Source organism: Bos grunniens, chromosome 13 (genome assembly GCF_055505025.1).
Source record: "Bos grunniens cultivar Pamir isolate PY7600 chromosome 13, Bosgru_T2T1.0, whole genome shotgun sequence".
NCBI classification, from domain to species: domain Eukaryota; kingdom Metazoa; phylum Chordata; class Mammalia; order Artiodactyla; family Bovidae; genus Bos; species Bos grunniens.
In genome coordinates, this window is record NC_141177.1 from 19973521 (window position 1) to 19986775 (window position 13255).

A 13255-nucleotide genomic window follows, 5' to 3' on the forward strand; every position below is an offset into this window, starting at 1 on the left:
AGATTTATATGAAAATTCAAAGGATCTAGGACCTAGAACAACCAAAACAATTTTGAAAAGAGAATAACAAAGTTAGAGTATTTATGTAAATTCCTGAGTTCTATATTTACCATAAAGTTACATCAGACTTACTTTTATTGTATTCTAGATCAATTAATAACCAGAATCGAGCCCATAAACAGACCCAGACTTATACAGTCAATGGATTATTAACCAAGTAAGATCACTGAGGAAATGACAATTCTAATCCCTACTGCACTCCATACACAAAAATTAATTAAAGATGGATCACAAACTTAAATGTAAAAGCTAGAACCATAAGGCTTCTAGAAGAAAATCTTTGCAACCATGGAATAGGCAAAGCTTTTTTAGGCATAACATAACATATACTAACCATTAAAGTAAAAAGTGAAATATTGGACTTCAAGAAAATTAAAATATTTTCCCATCAAAAGGAAGCATTTTGAAAATTTGGAGATGATGCTGTGAAAGTGCTGCACTCAATATGCCAGCAACTTTGGCAAACTCAGCAGTGGCCTCAGGACTGGAAAAGGTCAGTTTTCATTCCAATCCCAAAGAAAGACAATGCCAAAGAATGCTCAAACTACTGCACAATTGCACTCATCTCACATGCTAGTAAAGTAATGCTCAAAATTCTCCAAGCCAGGCTTCAACAATACGTGAACCGTGAACTTCCAGATGTTCAAGCTGGTTTTAGAAAAGGCAGAGGAACCAGAGATCAAATTGCCAACATCTGCTGGATCACTGAAAAAGGAAGAGAGTTCCAGAAAAACATCTATTTCTGCTTTATTGACTATGCCAAGTCTTTGACTGCATGGATCACTGTGAAAAATTCTTAAAGAGATGGGAATACCAGACCACCTGACCTGCCTCTTGAGAAATCTGTATGCAGGTCAGGAAGCATCAGTTAGAACTGGACAGGGAACAACAGACTGGTTCCAAATAGGAAAAGGAGTACATCGTCACCCTGCTTTTTTAACTTATATGCAGAGTATATCATGAGAAACGCTGGGCTGGAAGAAGCACAAGCTGGAATCAAGATTGCTGGGAGAAATATCAATACCCTCAGATATGCAGATGATACCACTCTTATGGCAGAAAGCGAAGAAGAACTAAAAAGCCTCTTGATGAAAGTGAAAGAGGAGAGTGAAGAAGCTGGCTTAATGCTCAACATTCAGAAAACCAAGATCATGGCATCTGGTCCCATCACTTCATGGGAAATAGATAGGGAAACAGTGGAAACAGTGCTGACTTTATTTTTTGGTGCTCCAAAATCACTGCAGCTGGTGACTGCAGCCATGAAGTTAAAAGACGCTTACTCCTTGGAAGGAAAGTTATAACCAGTCTAGACAACATATTAAAAAGCAGAGACATTACTTTGCCAACAAATGTCCATCTAGTCAAGGCTATAGTTTTTCCAGTAGTCACGTATGGATGTGAGAGTTGGACTATGAAGAAAGCTGAGCACTGAAGAATTGATGTTTTTGAACTGTGGTGTTGGAGAAGATTCTTCAGAGTCCCTTGGACTGCAAGGAGATCAAACCAGTCAATCTTAAAGGAGATCAGTCCTGAGTATTTATTGGAAGGACTGATGTTGAAGCTGAAACTCCAATACATTGGCCACCTGATGTGAAAAAAAAAACTGACTCATTGGAAAAGACCCTGATGCTGGGAAAGATTGAAGGTGGGAGGAGAAGGGGACGACAGAGGATGAGATGGTTGTATAGCATCAGTGACTCAATGGACATGAGTTTGGGTAAACTCCAGGAGTTGGTGAGGGACAGGCAGGCCTGGCATGCTGTAGTCCATGGGGTGGCAAACAGTTGGACACAACTGAGTGACTGAAGTGAACTGAACTGAACTGAAAGAAGGCAAGGGTATACAATGGGGGAAAAGAGAGCTTCTACAATAAGTGATATTGGAAAACAAGATAGTTGTATGCAAATGAATCAAACTGGATCATTTTCTTATACCATATACAAAAATAAAGTCAAAATGGATTAAAGACTTACCCGAAACCACAAAATTCCTAAAAGAAAACACAGATGATGAACTCTTTGACACTGAACTTAGTAAGATTATTTTTTGGATCTGCCTCCTCAGGCAATGGGGATTCCCTGGTGGCTCAGACGGTAAAAAAATCTGCCTGCTAATGTGGGAGACCCGGGTTTGTTCTCTGGGTCAGGAATATCCCCTAGAGAAGGGAATGGCTACCCAGTCCAGCATTCTTCCCTGGAGAATTCCATGGACAGGGGAGCCTGGCGGGCTACAGTCCATGAGGTTGCAGAAGAGTTGGACAGGACTGAATGACTAACACTTTCACTCTCCTCAGGCAAGGAGAACAAAAGCAAAAATAAACAAATCAGACTACATCAAACTGAAAAGACTTTTCCTTTGTACAGCAAAGGAAGCCATCAACAAAGCAAAAAAGGCTGCCTACTAAATGGGATAAGATATTTGCAAACAGTATATCTGATAAGGGGTTAATATTCAAAGTATACAAAGAACTCAAACCACACAATATCAAAAAACCCAACAACCCAATTATTAAAAAAATAATAATACTAATCAGTATGGACCTAGTGGTCCAGTGGTTAAGAATTCACCTTCCAAAAAAAAAAAAAGAATTCACCTTCCAATGCAGGGGATATGGGTTCAATCTCTGGTTGAGGAACTAAGATCCCACATGCCATGGGGCAACTAAGCCCATGCATTGCAGCTGCTGAACCTGTGCACTCTAGAGTCCATGCTCTGTAACAAGAGAAGGCTGCGCGCTGCAACCAGAGAAGTCCCTGTGAGGTGCAATTGGAGAAAGCTCATGCACCGAAACAAAGACTCAGCTCAGCCAAAATAAAAATATATACAAGTAAAATAAAATAAAAAATGGTCAGAGGACCTGAGTAGAGACTTCTCTAAGAAAGACATACAGATGGCCAAAAGATACAGGAAAAGATGCTCAAAATCACTAATCATCAAGGAAATGGAAATCAAAACCACAGTGAGATACACCTCACACTTGTCAGAATCACTGCCATCAAAAAGACAGCAAATAATGATTGGTAAGGATATGGAGAAAAGAGAACCTTGGTGCACTGCTAAGTGGGAATATAAATTGGTACAGTCACTATGGAAAACAGTATCAAGGTCCTTCAAAAAATTAAAAATAGAACTACCATATGATCTAGCAATTCCACTTCTGGGTGAAAAACAAAAGAAAACAAAACCACTAATTCAAAATGTATATGAACAATATATGTTTAATGAACAATAATATTCACTGTAGCATTATTTACAACAGCCAAGATATAGAAGCAATCTAAATATTCATTGATTTATGAATGGATAAAGACCATATGGTATATATACACAATGGAATATCACTCAGCTATAAACAAGAATGAAATCTTACCATCTGCCACAACAGGGAGGGTATTATTGTAAGTGAAATAAGTCAGACAAAAAAAGACAAATACCATATATTTTCACTTACAAGTGGAATCGAAAAAACAAAACAAGGGCTTCCCTGGTGATTTAGTGGTAAAGAATCTGCCTGCTAATGCAGGAGACAAGGGTTCAATCCCTGGTCTAGGAAAATCCCACATGCCATGGAGCAACTCAGCCTATGTGCCACAACTATTGAGCCTGTGCTCTAGAGTTAGGCCTCTACAATGAGAGGGAGGTTTAAGAGGCAGGGAACAAATATATACTTATGGCTGATTAATGTTGATGTATGGCGGAAAGCAAAACAACATTGCAAAGCAATTATCCTCTAATTAAAAATAAATAAATTAAAAAAAAAAAAAAAAACAACAACAAAAGAGAATACACTCCAGTGAGAAGCCTGTGCACCAAAACTAGAGAGTAGTTTCTGCTCACTGCAACTAGAGGCAAGCCCACGCAGCAACAAAGACCCAGCACAGCCAAAAATAAATAAAATTATATAAAAAATAAGAAAACAGAAACAGATGTGGATACAGAGAACAAACTGGTTATTACCATAGGGGAGACGGTTAGGGGGGTTGGTGAAGTAGATGAAAGAGATTAAGAGGCACTAACTTCCAGTTATAATATAAATAAACCACAAGATATAATATGGGCTTCCCAGTAGTATGACACTAGTGGTAAGGAAGCTGCCTGCAAGTGTAGGAGACATAAGAGACTTGGGTTCAATCCCTGGGTCAGGGAGATTCCCTGGAGGAGGGCATGGCAACCCACTCCAGTATTCTTGCCTTGAGAATCCCATGGACAGAGGAGCCTGGCAGGCTACAGTCCACAGGGTTGCAAAGATTTGGAGACAGCTGAAGCAACTTAGCATGCATGCATGAAAGATGTAATATAAAACATAAGAAATATAATCAATAATACTATAATAACTTTGTATGGTGACAGATGGTTATTAGACCTATCACAGTGATCATTTTGTAATGTATTTACATGTCAGATCACTGTGCTGTCAAATCATTATGTCAGCTGCTGCTGCTGCTAAGTCACTTCAATCGTGTCCGACTCTGTGTGACCCCATAGATGGCAGCCCACCAGGCTCCCCCGTCCCTGGCATTCTCCAGGCAAGAACACTGGAGTGGGTTGCCATTGCCTTCTCCAATGCATGAAAGTGAAAAGTGAAAGTGAAGTCGCTCAGTCATGTCCGACTCCTAGCGACCCCATGGACTGCAGCCTACCAGGCTCCTCCATCCATCTATGTGGAAATGCAGAACAGAAGTTCAAGAATAGTCAAGATAATCTTGCAGAAGACCAAAAATATGAAAAACTTATTCTATTATGTATTAAGTTCATTATAGTAGCTACAGTATTTGAAACAGCATGGAATTGGGACAAAGACAAATTTTAATAGATAAATTTAAAAAATGGACATTCCAGAACCAGATTAACCAGACTCATAGAAAATTGTCTAACTATAAAAGGAATTAATAGTCTTTTCAGTACACAATATTGGTTCAATTGGCTATCCATATGGAAGAAAAAAAAGGAAATATGACCTTACAGCCTATCCTGAAATCAATTCTAGGTGGATGATGTTTTCAGATTATATTGCAACTATTCATATTTAATAAAATAATTAAAAGTAAATAAAATTTAAAATTCAATACATCAGAAATACTGGCCACATTTCAAGTGCTCAATACCTGCATCATATTGGCTGCCTTATTGAACAGCATAGCTGGAGAATAGTTCTATCACTTCAGAAAGTTCTATTGAACAGCACTATGCAAAACAATATTATAGAAGAATATTTTTATGATTTTAGGTAGGAAAAAAATTTTTAAACAAAATTTTTTAAAAAGATGCTAACCATGAAAGAAAATCTTGAATAATTTAATCAATTTAAATTTAAATTAGGAACTCCTTTTTAACAAATAACACAATAAAGACAGTGACAATGCAAGCCACAGAATGGAATAAGAGCCAGGCCTAGGGTGAGGCAAGTTGAAGCCTCAGGTGAAGGTCTAGTAAAGCGTTAAGCTTGGACACAAATTTTTAAGGGGGCATCAAAAAAAAAACAAAAACCCTCAGCAATCAAAACAAGATACTTGCAGTATTTTTAAAAATCAAAATTAGTTTTTTAAAATCCATGATGAATAAAATGTCATAATTTTAAATCAAGATAGGTATCTACTGATTTTCCCTTTGCCTCAGGGTCCAATATGCTTAGGCAGCATTTGGGAAATGATATTTGAAACTTGTACACAACCAATGTCTACAATTAAAGAATATAGACAAATAAAAATATCAGACAACCCCACAGAATAGGTTCAAGATATGAAAGGTATTTCATAAAACAGGATATCCAAATGGCCAATGAATGATAAAAGGTGCTCAACTTCATTAGTATCAAGGAAATATAAATTAAAATAGAAAGGCATTCCACTATTCTCTCACCAAAATAGTTAAATATAAAAGACAGACAATACCAAGTATTGATGAAAACTGAAAGTGAAAGTGTTAGTCATTCAGTAGTGTCTGACTCTGCGACGCCATGGACTGTAGCCTGCCAGGCTCCTCCATCCATGGAATTCTTCAGGCAAAAATACTGGAGTGGGTTGTCATTTCTTACTCCAGGGAATCTTCCTGACCCAAGGATCAAACCTGGGTCTCCCACATTAGCAGGCACATTTTTACCGTCTGAGCCATGAGGATGTTAAAAAAACCCAGAAACCTCAGACACGGCTGGTAGAAGTGTAAAATGATACAACTAATTTGGAAAACTGGCAGTATCTGTTAAAGCAGAACTCACATGTCTTACAATTCAGCACTTCCATTTCTAGATATACCCAATAGAATTGCATTCATATGTTCAGCAAAAAACTGTTCACAAATGTTCCTAATAGAACTGTTCATAATAGTCCCCAACTGGAAACAATCCAAATGCCCATCAATAAGGCAATTAATAAATAAATTGTGGTATATAAATTCATGAAATACCATATAGCAATGCAAATAAAATATTACTACATGCAGAAATTCCCTGGAGGTGCAGTGGTTAGGACTCTACCCTTCCAATGCAGGGGCCACAGGGTTGGATCCCTGATTGGGGAACTAAGATCCCACAAGCTGCGTGATGCAGTCAAAAAACAAAATCCCAAATATTACTACATGCAATAGCATAACTAAATCGTACAAAGCAAAAGAAGTCACACATCAAAGTACATACCACCCCCTCCACCCCCACTACCACCACCACCCCTGCCCACCACCACCAACAGGCAAAACTTAATTATGGTGTTAGAAGTCAGGTTAGTGGTTACCCTTGGGAAGAAAGAGACTTAAAGAGGGCACCAGGGGGTTCTGGGTACTGGTAATGTTCTGTTTCTAGATCTAGGTTCAGTTTTCCTGGGTGTGTTCATGTGGTGAAAATTCATCAAGCTGTAGACATTTTTGTTTAATAGAAACAGACAAATGTCAAATAAAAATTTAAAATATTGTGGTCTGTGTCCAGACCATTCAGGATCCCAGGGAAGAGGGAGATCAAGATTTTAAAAATTAGGCAATCAAGTGAAAAATGCAGCTGTCACAACTTTCTCTCTTTGACCTGGCTCCCTGTCACCCCACAAAGGCCGGTACTTTGAGCTGTCGTCTTATTCACAAGTAGGAGAGGCTAGACTTTGTCTTCTCCTTTGATACACAGGAAGATGGCAGCCCTGAGCAAGTCAATGAGGAGATTAAAGCCCCACAGACTGTTAGAAGTAGATGCAGGATTAGAAACTGGTCTCCTAATTCTTGCTCCTGATCTTTGTGCACCAGGGCCTCCCGAGAATCAGGCCACTTGACCACCCTGAAGCTCCAATCAGTGTAACTTCACTAAGGTCTAGGGATTTTTTTCCTCTGTGTCCCTAACTTACAGTGGTGCTATGGATGGGGATGACATCACTTCTCTGGAAGGGAATGTCAAAGGGTGCAACTATAGGACATAAGGAGGCAATTTTAAATAACCACTTTTATCCCTCTGAAAGTCCAATCACTGACTGTATTGAATGAGGGCTGATGGCACTTGAGAGAGGAACAAACCAAGGAAAGAGTGAAACATATACTGGATGGGATCCAGTCAGAAAGGACTATTTCTAAACAAATGAAAAAAGCCACACTTTTCATCCTTTCGTCTTTTAAATAAGATTTAAATTGTGGTTTAGAATGTTTCGAATTTAGTACTTTTGTTCCAAGCTGATTCTTCTTAAAAACACCTGAATATAAAGAATCTGTAAGCACAGGTTTGGGGAACAGATGGAGACAGAACTGGTGGTTGTCTAGCAGGCAATTTATGGCTGTGTCCTAATTTTGTGGGGGCTATCAGAAGGACCTTAAGAACTCTCACCCACTGCAACAACCCCCTTCTTTTTCCTCAAGAGAGCTGCCCTGTGAGCAAAATGCAGACCTCCTGGGGCTCTAGGGACTACTTTGGCCCTCAGACCCAGCTGCACAGGTATTTAAATTGGATACAGACTTTAGCTTTACAGTTCTTTCCAATTTCCTCACCAAAACCTGAATAAATCTTCCCTACCCAACTGAAGTCAGTTTTCTCTCAAGCCACAGTCTATTTCTTTGTGTACATTTTCCCTGAGCCATATTCTTTCTTATCTCAATCAAAGATTACACTCGGCTACCATCCACCTTCCTCCCAACCCCAACACACACATTGACATGTGATCTTTTTGATTTCTATTTTCTGTTTTGCTTCTATAAGAACTCTTCTCTCTTTTTGACTAGCATCCTGGCTGTTTCATCGAACTCTGAACACTAGGCTCCTTTGCTTTCCCATGCTGGACTGTAACTGCATCTTTGCTGGAATGCTTACCCATACGCAGAAGTGCTTGGAAGAGAAAAACATTTGCGGTGTAACAGAAAGATGGCAAGTTTCATGTTATTTTAACTTTTGAGATGCCTTCAGACTGTCTTGAAGAACCAGAAACAGCCCTTTTCCCAGACTGTATTTCAACCCCGAGCCACTTACACAAAATGGGTTTACCGTACTCGAGAGTAAAACTGCCAATTAAAAACAATTGTCTCAAATTGAGTTATACATTTCCTTATATCCTTGAATACTCACCGGACTCCAAAGCAACTGAATCCTGTATGTGGTTTCCTAGACCCACAGATCTGTTTTTCAAAGCCTCAACCTGATAGAGACTGAAACCAAACACTTCAACCTACAATTTACTTCTTTTGAGGTAAAGATTGATCTCCTTTCTACATCTGTCTGACAGGATATTTGAGAGACCAAATCAAAAGGCTATAATGCCCACCCACCCCCCAATTCCTTGTAATTACCTTTGTATGGGGCTTTCCTGCTGAGAGTTGTGCCCAAAATGAAGCCATCAGTGTTAGTGTCCCGATCCTTAATGAGATCCCCGTGGCTTAAGCAGAGAAAATGCAGGCACATGCCCTACCTTCAACATGAGAATCTTTTCCTTTATTTTCAGAGCAGGTTGACCAAATGAACCACTGTAACTTCAAGCTTCCAGGGTATGGTTCCATTTCTTCCTGGATTTGTTCTTTATATTATTGGTATTGTCGGTTCACTGCAACATGGCTGCTCCCTCCCGGAATGTTCTTCTCCTACACGTATCTCAATAGAGCACCACACTTTGATACTGGGAAGGGCACAAACCTGTAGCCTTCCCTTCTCTGGTACTATCTCAGCTACCTGTTCACAAAGCATGGGCAGTGGCCAACTGCTTTTACAAAAATTTAGGTGCTCAAATATAGGAAGATTCTGCACCCAAGTAAGAAACTGTAATTAGGGAACTCCAATCAGTGGAATGTACCGGGAAAAAAAATTATCTAGGCACCGAGGGCTTGGTGAATTTTTTCAGTACAGAAGAAACAAAAAAGTAGACGGAAATGAGGAGGAGGAAGAAAGGGAAAGGAAAGAAAAAGGAGAGGAAGAAAAGGAAAAGAAATTGAGCTCCCAGATATCCTATTAAGCACAGATATGGCTCTGTACCGAAACACTCGTTGACAAAGAGAAAGAAATTTCTTCTTCCCGCACTGGGCTTACCTCTCACTCAACAGGGCCCTGTCCCAGGAATTGTCAGTAGCAGCTGTCTGTGGTCAGTAACAGATAATTCCAGATCAAAAGAAGGGTTCTGAAATCAAGATGTCTTTTTAGATTAATGGTTCTCCAAGTGGAATCCGGGGATCTATAGTGGGTCTGCAGAGATTCTTCCAACCGTTCTGTGGGCTGAGTCAAAATGCAAGGCACAGAAGTGTGTTGATTTTTCCCCCCCTTTTAAAACATATTTTCTGCTGTGGATTTCAATCAAAACTTAAAAGCATCAAAACAAATATGTTTAAAGGGACCTACAAATAATCACAGGAATTCAGCAAACACACCTGCAAAGTGGTTTTTTTGTTTGTTTGCTGGCTTGTTCAATCTAGTAAATGGGTGAGACTTTGTCTAGCTCAAGTTGTCTAAAGACTAAAAATTTTGAAACTCACCAGTCCAGATGAAAAGACGAAAATTGCAAAGCACATCTTTGTGAGGGGAAGAAAGTCAAGTCCTTTCTCCCCTGAGTTTCCCATTTCCCGGCGTCACTTACCTCCTGGCCCTCCCTCTGTACTGCTTTCTAGCTCAATGCCCACAGCTCTGAAGTCAGAATCAGCCACTACCAAGAAGAACCCTTCTCTGCAGCTATGGCTGTCGTTACTCGGGTTTCTCTTCCAGGGAGCAGGAGCTCAGGTATGGGGTGAAGGAGATGTCAACTGCAGCTGCAGCTTGAGAAGATCTGCTTTTCCTCATCCCAGCCCCACAGCAAGAGTTAACCCCGGCCGAGCCTGGACTGCTGGAGAGTTTTGTGAATTATCTCATGACCCAATTGTTAACCCATATAGCATAACAAAGCTGTCAGGCCATCGAGGTTGCTCAGATGCCATGAGATAAAATTCAGTCCTTACACCTACATCTGCCTTTCCCTCTCAGATGGAGCTATGTGTACATTCAGCTGTCAGTTGAACAAATTTGCAACATCATAGTTTCTTAGAAGCATTTCAAAGCAGAGGGGCTGCCTATACAGTATACAGTGTAAACAGTGTGGGAGTTTACAGGGTAAACTGTGAGCAGTAAATTATAATGGACTTGGAGGCCTGTAATTGGATTTTGCTGAAGTATTTGCAGCACCATTTACCTTTCAGTAAATGTCACATGTACAAAGTGCTCTCAGATAACTCAGATGCTACTCTTAATTACTCAGATGCTGTTAGCACTCTTTTGGCAGAGACCCACTCAAGAATAAAGGAAGCAATGTTCTTCTCATCTTGCTTGATAAGGTGAAAACAACTTGTTAGCTCTTTGAATGTGACTAAAAAAAAAAAAAGACAGACAGAAAGAGGAAAGAAATCAATCTCAATATCTGAATGGAATTTATCACATACCTCTCAGGGACCCCCTGGTTCTTAAATGTTTCAGCTAAAGATTCCAACTTCTGCAGAAGCTCAATGACTCAGCCTGTCAGAGAATGGATACTTTGTTGCCAGTTCATGCAAGTTGGTTTAAATAGGTTGTCAAGATGCTGTAGCTGTGACCAAACTTCTGGAAGAGGGAGGCGGGGCAGCACATGCCAGGTAAGCACACTTGCCTGTATCGCCTGTTTCTGTGAGGATACCCTGTGGGAAGGGTATTTGCCACATCGGTGGAACTGGAGGTTGTGTATTGTATTACATGGTATCCCAGACTTAGAATCTGCCTCCTGCAGGAACAGTCCACAAATTTGCTCATGTTTTGAGATCTACGTTTGATTCCTACATGGCTCATGTCTCTGGATTCCTTGGGTATCACAAAAAGGGATCAGGGTATCAGAAGACCTGGTTTCAGCTCCTGACTAACACTTATAAGCTCTACAATTTTAAACTAATGTATCTGCCTTTTCTGAGCTTCAGTGTATTGGTCCTGTGGGTAAATAATATTCTCAATGGGGATACTGGGGAATGAACTGAGACAATGGTATGCAAAGTGCCTGGTAGTGTTGCATGCATATGACCTGTGTGTGAATCTGGGGGAGCATATGGTGGCAAAGGATGAATCAGCTTTGAAAGAGGAAGACCCCATAATTATAAGAGGGGCCCAGGGAAGGAGTTCAATGATTGTGAATACCCTGTCTTACTGTAACTTTTGGAAGACGTTTGTTCTTAAGGTGAAATGATGAAAAAGGCACTGAACTGCAAGTTAGGAAATTCGTGTTCTAGTCTTGACTCTGATGACAAGAGAGCTAGTTTGGGCAGGTCAGTTAATCTCTTCGTGTTTGTTTCCTACATAATAGTGATATTCATACTCTCTCTTTCCTAAATGTAGTTTATTGTGATGCTTGAATAAGACAGGGTCTATATAAATATATAAATATATATATATATATATATATATATATATATATGTCTGCCTACAATACGGGAGACCCAGGTTCAATCCCTGGGTCAGGAAGATCTCCTGGAGAAGGAAATAGCAACCCCCTCCAGTATTCTTGCCTGGAAAATCCCATGGACAGAGGAACCTGGTAGGCTATGGTCCAGGGGGTTGCAAAAGAGTTGGATGTGACTTAGTGACTAAACAGCAACATTAAAATATAATTTATTTTAGTCAAAAGCTTCCTGCCTTCAATCTTTCCCAACATCAGGGTCTTTTCCAATGACTTATAGTGGAATGAGTCAGGCAGTCCGGGAGGCAGGAACAGGATCATCCTTGCAGCTTTGGGAAGCTTAAGATAAAAATCCTACCCTCAAATCCCTGATCATACAACCTTGTCAACACTTACTTTCAACAGTAGTCAAGAAGGAGAACCATCCTCTCTATCAAACTTTTCATTTCCCTTTCTGTCCAAGAAAATACCTGCAGAAAAAAGTTAGGAAAACTCAGTTTATTTGTTCTGTCTTCTTGTTTGCTTTTTCTTCCATGACCCAGCATACTGCAGACCTGCCCTGGGTGAACAGATTACGGGAGAGGCTTGTGGCACAGGCACTCAACTCTGAAACACTGAGGCTCTATCTCTTTCTTATAATAAAGGGCTGCCTGGAATCTTCCTCCCATTTATGGGTCAGCCTGGGCCCTAAAGTAAAGGCAGCTGCCCCAGACTCTTCTGCATGGATATAGAGACTTGTGGACACAGACCTCTCCCCACAAATGCTGCCGTTTACAGGGAGCCACTGAAGTAGTGGGTTGGACAGCGAGAATTAGGATTCATTCTTTCCTGGGGTACCTTGGCCTTGGTCTGCAGAGCAGAAGACACGGCAGGCTATCCCAGTTTCAGGCATAGAGCACCTCCTCCCCAACTTGTCCTTAAACAATCCTGGCTCATGTAGCAGGAAGGACAGGAACCTGTTGGAACTAGCAGAGCTCTGATGTTTCAAGCCCAAAAGCATATCTAAATCCAGGCTCCCACATTATGACCATATAGCTTGTACTTTGGCCTGGTGGGAGGCCATCTATGGTGTCACACAGAGTCGAACACGACTGAAGTGATTTAGCAGCAGCAGCTTATCCTTTTAAAAGGAGTCATTGAGTATGAATTTCTTTTTAATGCTTATGGATCTACCTCAGGAGAACTTGGGAAAAACCTAAGATAAGTTTAAAAATCTAAGAAAAATCTTAGAGACCCTGTATCTATTTAGATTCACAGGAAACAACCAGATAAAAGACTGCTAGTTTAATATGTTTAAGGTGTGAGGTATGTTGGCTCCTTAGAGATAAGAGTAAACGGGGACAGTTTTCATTTGAGGGGCATCTGGTCAGGAG

At 40.3% G+C, this 13255-nt stretch overlaps 1 protein-coding gene and 1 long non-coding RNA gene across 5 annotated transcripts in view; one reads left to right on the top strand and one right to left on the bottom strand.

Moving 5' to 3' along the window:
- LOC147360365 (uncharacterized) overlaps positions 1–9359 on the top strand; it is a 49857-nt gene extending 40498 nt beyond the window's left edge. For both annotated transcript variants that reach the window (XR_015139118.1, XR_015139117.1), the window contains one exon: positions 8242–9359. This is a non-coding gene — a long non-coding RNA (uncharacterized LOC147360365). The remainder of the gene's footprint in view (positions 1–8241) is intronic.
- Positions 1–10830, bottom strand: part of ASIP (agouti signaling protein) — an 80575-nt gene extending 69745 nt beyond the window's left edge. The window contains exon 1 of one of the 3 annotated variants that reach the window (XM_086332283.1): positions 9533–10384. The gene's annotated coding sequence lies outside the window, so the exon portion shown is untranslated. Of the gene's footprint in view, positions 1–9532 lie in introns of all 3 variants that reach the window. The other 2 variants (XM_086332286.1, XM_086332287.1) reach the window with 2 other exon arrangements.
- Positions 10831–13255: the final 2425 nt, after the last annotated feature.